Source organism: Vanessa atalanta, chromosome 7 (assembly GCF_905147765.1).
Source record: "Vanessa atalanta chromosome 7, ilVanAtal1.2, whole genome shotgun sequence".
Lineage (NCBI taxonomy): Eukaryota > Metazoa > Arthropoda > Insecta > Lepidoptera > Nymphalidae > Vanessa > Vanessa atalanta.
Genome location: NC_061877.1, coordinates 2,843,855 through 2,851,227, shown reverse-complemented (window position 1 = coordinate 2,851,227; position 7,373 = coordinate 2,843,855).

Sequence of the window (7,373 nt, the reverse complement as noted above, 5' to 3'; positions counted from 1 at the left end):
CACCACAGAGTTCACAATACCCCGACTCAGGCCCGTCTATCGCTGTCGTGTCTTTAACACAGGGAGGTATCTCAGGTGTCGTGGAAAACTTAATTTATGTTAAACTCGTCCGCACCGCGATTATTCAAGTGGTCGGCGATGGTAGATAAGCAAGATTAATCGAGTGCGGCCCTGGATAAAAAATGCGGGGACAAGCGACTCGTGTGGTACTGTCCCCCGAAATAAAAGACTTGGGGCTTCCTCTTTGTGGATTTAGTGTGGCGTCAAAAATACTCGAATAAATTCGTGCGGTTAGAATTTAATCTACACAGTTTTATCTTTTAACGCGATTAATAATTTTATTTTAAATGTCGCGTGATTTATAAAGGAGATATATTTGGACGTGTAATCTGTTTACATGGCTGCTACGTAGCTATTTTTATTGTACGTTGACAACCTAAGTATGGAGTCTGTTGGTGTCGTGGATATCGCATATCCGTTTTAATCACGAGTTAATTTTCTTTTTGTAGAGCAGATAGATAAGACACGTGATATAATTGAGAACCGATTTGAAGTAACTTTTCAGTTTTAATTAAGCTTTTTATTATAATTATAATAATGACTTTACTAGCCTAACTTTTAACTTAAATTAATTGATTTTTTTTATATTGCTTTGCTAGTCTTTACAACTTAAATCTCAACTACTTTTTTATGTAAATTATGCTAGTCTTTCCTTTGTTAGCTTGGGTCAAACGTTTGACATACATAACGCGCAATTTATTATAGCTGAATAATTAGTTCAATTGTGTGATAATACCAGTTCTTTTGTTTTCTTAACATATTCTCTCGCTTCACAGGTTTTATTTTACTTTATATTACACAAAATCAAATTAAGGCTGCCTCTACAAACATATACTCTGTAACCACAAAGGCGCTGCAAAGTCGCGGAGGTCAGCAGAAAGCGCCCTTTGAACTGCTAATCTGAACCAACGTCAAGTTAAACGCTGCATAAATCTACGAAGTAGGAATATAGAAATGAGTAGAGTATTTATTTAATTAAAACTATTAATTACACCAAGAGTCTATCAGTAATGAAATAATACAATTTTCTAGTCTTATAGGTAGCAGGTCTAATATGCAACTAAGGTATCCAGATTCCAGATTCTCAAACCTCTAGTCAGGCATAAACCATATCATAAATTAAATCAATAAATCAATAATAAATTATTATTGGTGGATTTTCTTATAGAGCAAATTACTAATAATAATAATTTAATTATTTTAATTTAGATTTTCTTATATTTTTTACACCTTGCATGCAGAGAAGTAATGACTTTTCAGAGAGGGAGGATAAGTTTTCTTTAAATTCTCGTGTTTATGTAATGATTCATGCTGATTCTAACAAGAATATTTATATCTATTTTTTCAAATAAATAAAAGCATAACATTATAATCAGCCTAAATATCTGAGGCGCTGACAAAAAAAAATATAATTTCAATTTAGTTTATTATTTCAAAAAACGCACACTTTTCAATAAAAATATTTAATTAACAGCAACAGATGTGAAAAAGCGTTTTCATCGGAAATGTTACATGTAGAAATATTGCACGCTAATTCGACCTTCATATTCTGCTCTCATCACGCCAACAGAAGTTTCACTTCGATAAAATATCCCACTCCAACTGAGAAGATATTATTGATGTTATTGTATTATAGCTATATTTTAACAAGAGTTATTTTATAATTTTCCACGTAAAGTGACTTCACGCCCACCTCTGTTCTGATTCATTCGTATTCCAAGATCGAGTGAGTTACGAGAACCGCCGACAGCGATGTTAACACGTTTCAAACATCCACCATTAACAATATTCTGATTAATATCATTATAACTTTATCGTTTTACAGGGACCGATTGTTCCTTTCATTTTCTCGATTTTTTTAAAATAATTATTAATTTTAAAACTTCTACATCTCGTCGATTACCAATATGAAGGATTATTTTAAGCCATCAACGTAGGCAGAGTGGCAAATGGGCTACCTATGATCAGTGGTCACTACTGCTCATAGATATGGGTACTTTAGGAAATTTTAATCATTCCTTATATGATCCAACGCGTCACCATCCTTGAGAACTATGATGTTATTTACCTTATGCTTTTAATTACACAAGGTCATTTACTCTTGAAGCCGTAACACAGCAATACTTAATATGTATTACTGTTTAGCGGTAGAATATGATGTGTGGGTTGTACCTAACGAGATGAGCTTGAAAAACTCTACCACCAAGCAGTCACTGTTGGCAAAATTAAAGTTACATAAAAATATTTAAGCACTTTACTTGGTGGTAGGGCTTTGTGCAAGCCCGTCTGGGTAGGTACCACCCACTCATCAGATATTTTACCGCCAAATAATAGTACTCTGTAATGTTGTGTTCCGGTTGGAAGGGTGAGTGAGCCAGTGTGATCACAGGCACAAGGGACATAACATCTTAGTGCCCAAGGTTGGTGGCGCATAGATGATGTAAGGAATGGTTAATATTTCTTACAGCGCCTTTGTCTTTGGGCGGTGGTGACCACTTATCATCAGGTGGCCCATATCCGTCCACCAACCAATGCCATAAAAAAAAACACATAATTGGTCACTCTTGATGATGCATGATATTTGTGAAAACGATAAGTTAAAACTGTATTTAAATTACGTTAAAAAAATCTCAAGAACGAAAATTTAAAACAATGATTGCAGTGCAAATCCAAGTAAACCACTACTAAATTTGTGTTTATAATTCATTACGTGTTCGGCGGTGAAGAGTCTTGAGGAACCTACCCATACCTGCATGTATCTAAATTCAACAATTTGTGTATCCACCAACCTGCATTGGAACAACGAGATGGACTTAAGTTTAGGAAGATTCAAGCCTTCTCCTCAAAGGAAAAGGAGCTAAGCATTGTAACGCTTACTTTTAATAAGTAGTCCCGTTCCTTTAAGATCTATTGGTAGTAACATATGAGTATTATAGATGTATCCAATCGGCGAAAATATCGATGAATATACACAAAAATAAAAACAAAATAAAATTTGTTTGATAACTTTCTTTTCTTAAGTTGGTAAAAAGTATATTAAAATTCAAATAAAATGAATACATACGAATAGTATATATATAGATATATATTTAAATTAATTAAAGAAAGCAAACGGAATAAGCCTTTGAATTAAATATTATCATTATATAATAAAAATGTATATAATTATATTAGGATTCTATATATCGTGCAACAATATCAGCCATGTAAGAGGAATAGCAATTACTTATATTTTACCATTCTTACAAATAGAAAATGTGTGTCGGCAAGTCATACACAATTGACACCTCATTACACCGTATGTTCAAGTGAAATTCTTTCAAAAGCCCATTATCATTATAGGAAAATCAAACATAGCATGACGTTGTTAATGTAGTCAAATTGAAACCACTATTGTTATATGAATAGATCAAACAGAACAGCACGAGGATTCCTGGGAGGTTAATAATTATAATTGATTTGGCAAATTTTCACAACAGCGTCAAAGAATGTGTTTTGATAGAAGTGGCATCGACGTACTGGTAGGTGGTTCTGTGTGTAAGATGCCCATTTGAAATCAATCATCAAAATGCTTGTCTTTCTCATATAAATATAAAAAAAAAAAACCTTAAATAACATCTTGTAAATGGCCTCCTTTCATTTTAAGGAGAACCTTCGAAACTTATTTTCAGCACGTAGCTCCATAAGGATTTTTGTAACAAATTTTATCTTTATAATAATATTTTGCTCATAATTTGTTATTCTGTAAAATTTACTAAAATAAATCATTATGTAGCATCATCTAGCATTGCGATTCTGTAAGAAATCACTTCGTATCTCACTCGTGAAATATTTTGATACGTGTATCCTATAAATTTTATAAATATTATTGCCAAATAGCATTTCAAATTGTGACTTTTAACGCTAGTTTTTTCTCTGTGAGTTTTGTCAGATGGAATAATTCTACAGATCTACTATATTTTGTAATTCATATGACAAATACTAGACAAAATATAATTCTTGTAAAGATATTATAAAATGAATGATTTTAACACTGACACCAAATTAAGTTATCTATCTATCATTCATATATCTGTAGCTGCCAAAAAACATAAATGCTTGATGTGATTTCTACGTCATTAGCTGTTCATGGTGGTATTAGACATCGGGTATATACGAAACAGTGCGATCACGAAACACAAACGTAACAATTGAATGATTAATGTTTAAGTGGTTCTAATGAAATGAACATATGACGTGTTGATATTTCGAATTGGCATAAAATAAAATCCATTTTTCAATATGTGACAGCTTGTTATGTTAACAATAAAATCAATGGAAAAATTTGCTAGTGACATACAAATGTTTAACAAATTTTTCAATAATGAACGTTGCGTATATGCCATAACATGATATATGTCTGAATGTACTTAACGTCATTTATCTGATATGAAGTCTAGTTTCGATGGGAGTCCCATTCACTAGAGTACGCAATTGCTTTTTATATCTATACAAACTTTTGAGTGATTCCTGATCTATTGTGGATGTTCTCAAAATAAACGATTGGTATAGCTGATAGTTTTAATCTTACCCATTGGGAGGGTTTCGTACAGGTCTGGATGGGTACCACCTACTAATAATTTTCCTTTTTTTCTAGAAGATACCTGGGCTAAATTTATAATTAGTTAAATATAAGAATTAATCGTCTGCTCTCCTCAAGTAAAGCAAGTAAGACAAATGTGTTTGTCGCTTCTCGCATCAATTTATAATTGTCTAAAGATATTAACCCATATTTATGTGTATGTTAACTTCGCCATTATCACAAAGTATAGCACATTATTTGTACTAGAAAAATTGTGATAAGAATAAAATTTTCGTCAAACATAACCAATACAATATTGATTGTAACATTAATCCTTGACATCTAAATTTATACCAAAAATATTTAGCGAAAAAATATTGAAATCATACGACTTCGATAACAACTAAAATACATGCTATTTTCTTAAAAATACGCATGTCTATTTGCAATATTATTGTGACCTTCGTTTATTTGAAACTTTATTCTAGGTAATTGACATCGACATTTGTGGTTTTTTTATCTGTGTCTATTTTTGATTTTTCTACGAAAATATTTTCTGTTCTGCTACTGCTCCACCTGCGTGATAGCACGTGTAACTGTATTAATAATATTATAAGAAGATATAACCAGCTCTTAAGGCGTTTATATGCTAATAGTATTACTGATTAGATAATAGCAGCTTTGCTAATATAATTTGTGGTAGGTTTACTTAGTAGCTTTGTGCAAGTCCATCTGAGTAGGTACCACCCAGTCATCGATATAATCTACCACCACATAGCAGTACTCAGTAAATACTACTAGTACTCCGGTTTGAAGGGTGATTGAGCCAGAATAGCCACAGGCAGAACGGACGTAGCATCCTAGTTCCCAAGGTTGGTAAACATTGACAATGTAAGGAATGGTTAATATTTCTTACAGCGCCATTGTTATTGGTGGTGGAGACCACATACCATCAGGCTAGTCATTGCTTAAAGGGTGGCCAATTAAACAATAATGTGTCTCCTTCTATTGAATGGCCATTCAATGAAAATTAACAGAGAGAGAGAGAGTGGTTTGAGCTATATATACATAGATATATATGTACATATAAATGTAACTCAAACTGCTCAAGACCAATTAATAAGCCGTAGACCGTTATATCATTTGCGCTTTTTTGACACATAAAAATAATGAGTATATTAAATTACGCACTATTCCCTGTTACCTACAGTCTACACGCAATTTACCTATGTAACAGCTTCTACCCCCATTATGCGCAGTTAACCCACTATGCAATATACAAATTACTTGTGACATAGTAATATGTTAGCCGTAGGCTTAAAGTATAATTTTTAATGCGATAATTATGGCTCAACTAGACACGCAACGCAGATGTAACAGTAGCACTACAAGATCACGTTATGAGTGACGTTAGCTTGTAAATTTATCCAGCAAATATTTTTTTTTATTGATTTTACTATAAATAGTCGACGAGACTTGCCTAGTAAATAGTGTCGAAAATTTAATATCGATGTTATTTAATTAAATGTTTATACAATATACTGACATCAGATGTTGGAATTCTTATTTAACGGTGATTGATATTCTTTTGGCTTAGTGGGTAGTTTGTATAACTGTAGGTCACGAGTTATTGCCCAGGCGTTGGAAAGAAATTGTGCTCCCTCTATCCAGATGTGTCGGATTGCGCACAAAGAGAGTGCACCTGTGCTTATACATACCTATACTGATATTATACATACATCACATCGAGGTTATTAAAAATTGAGTTTAACATACCGAAATTTTCAGTACATGTATATACAGATATTACTCTGGGAAGGTAAAAGGTTTCATACCATTCAAAAAGTTTAATTCGTCCTCCACGTAATATATTTAGTCGCTTAAAAATAGAATATTAATCTTTTTTCAACGTGTGAAAGAATCCTAAACGTTTCTTGAGGTCCGTGAAGTATGAAAATAACTCTTTAACTCCGTCAAGTGTTCCTGCAAACATCGCGTTTAGGCATATTAATAAATTATCGAGCCAGCGTTGTTTGTTCACATATTTTAGTGTACTTGCGCTAATAAGAGAAGAAACTTGACGCTAAGTTGTAGGCAAACACAGTGAGAGGTGCTTTGCTTGTCGTGTTATGAAGTGTGATTCCAGGTCCATAATATTCTCTTACGAGAAATTCCTGCAAAATTTTGTGTGTAATTATGAGATCAATTTATTTTTACTACATTTTATTTTAAAATTGTATTGATTTGATAATAACTTAAATGGAATTCGTCTTAAATGACGCAACTGATCGGATGATGAAAATCGTAGTATTTCCTTAACATGTAAAGTATATGGATAATAAACTAATTGAAAATCGTATTATATAAGAACATTGTAAATGATAATTTAAAAATAATGAAATTGTTATGCTATACAAAAAAATATGATTTTCAATTGAGGAACCTAAATTGTATTAGTGGTAAAATAATTAGCTATAGTCAAAATTCAAACAAGGAATACAGTAAATTAACATGTGGTATAAAAAAAAAACAAAAACGGGTAGCTGATGTGCTGTTTCCGTAGAATTACAGAAATGATTAGACCATTCGTGATTAAACATTTGCATTGCTTTACCCATCGTCAACCGTCCACGATTTAGCGTAAACACGTTAAAATGGCGGTCCTTATATAATGTTCCCAGAAGGTCTATAAGTCAATATGATATATTTGAACTGCATGTTTTCTTGGACAAACTTGCTAGTATCGTTTCGT